A 1,374-nucleotide genomic window follows, 5' to 3' on the forward strand; every position below is an offset into this window, starting at 1 on the left:
TCGGGGCTCCTGGCAGTGCTCATGGGAAGTTCAGCTCCAGACCTCTGAGCCAGTCCCTGGCTTGCTTTAGTTTGTTTGTGGGAGGGCTGGGGGATGAATCCCAGGCTTCATAGATGCTTTTCTGAGCGCTGCCAGCCCAGCCCAGGGGGATCCTTTCAACAAAAGTGCCCATAATTTCTATCTATCTTGGCACAGTGGCATGAAGAGTGGAGAAGAGCGTGGGTAACAGCTGTCCCCAGAGCAGGCCTCTCAATGTCCCTTTCTCCTTGAAACTGAATTGGCCCCTACTGGGCCTCTTTTGTGTACTTGAAGATAAGGCAGAGGCTGAGCCATGGGCAGACTCAGGTGAGAAAAATACAAGGAGAGAGGATCATTTTCTAGTGAAGAGGTTTGGAAAGTCAGGATGGGAAAAGGAAAGGCACAAAACACAGAACAGAGCAGGGTATGTAACTCAACCAAGAGGCCTAAATAAGGGTGAGGGGGGCACAGAGGCAGTCTGTGAGGTCCCCAGTTCTCTCCTGGCCCCACATGTCATAGAGGGCATGCCTGGTGGTGCCTGGGACCTGATGACTGCCTAGGTAGCCCCTGTGTACCACTAGCTTGCGCCCCTGTAGACAAAAGGTTTGAGTGTCCTACAGTGTGTGCTAGCCAGCAAGACACAAGGAAGTCTTTTAGTTTTGTTTTGTTTTGGAGGTACACTAGGGAGTGCTTGGGTTTAATCCACTCTCTACACTCAGGGATCACTCCTGGTGGGACTCTGGGGGCCATACGGGATATTGGGGTTGGAACTGGGTTGGCCATGTGTAAGGCAAGTGCCCTACCCACTTATTTCTTGGACCCCTATGACACAAAAATTTACTCTTGTCTTTAATATATATAAACATATAAATATATGTATTTATGTATGAATGTAAAGGCCCAAGGCTGCCAGGGCCCAGTTCTGCTCACAGGGCTCATGGGGACCTGGCTGCCCTTGATGGGGCCTTGGACACCAACATGTAGCAACCGCCTGCCCCACTGAGAGAAAAAAGTAGAAACCTAGTATACTTTTTATTCCTCCTGGAGATTGAGGCTTGCCATTACCACCTGCCTGGGTTTTCTGAAAGGGAGAGATAGATGGTGAGGTGGCCCTGGGGAGGTCAGATTTGAAAGAAAGAAAAGGAGGGAGGGAGGGAGGGAGGGAGGGAGGGAGGGCGGGAGGGAAGGAAGGAAGGAAGGAAGGAAGGAAGGAAGGAAGGAAGGAAGGAAGGAAGGAAGGAAGGAAGGAAGGAAGGAAGGAAGGAAGGAAGGAAAAGGAAAGGAAAGGGCCCGGAGAGATAGCACAGCGGCGTTTGCCTTGCAAGCAGCCGATCCAGGACCAAAGGTGCTTGGTTC

The sequence above is a fragment of the Suncus etruscus genome, chromosome 10 (assembly GCF_024139225.1).
Source record: "Suncus etruscus isolate mSunEtr1 chromosome 10, mSunEtr1.pri.cur, whole genome shotgun sequence".
Classification (NCBI taxonomy): Eukaryota; Metazoa; Chordata; class Mammalia; order Eulipotyphla; family Soricidae; genus Suncus; species Suncus etruscus.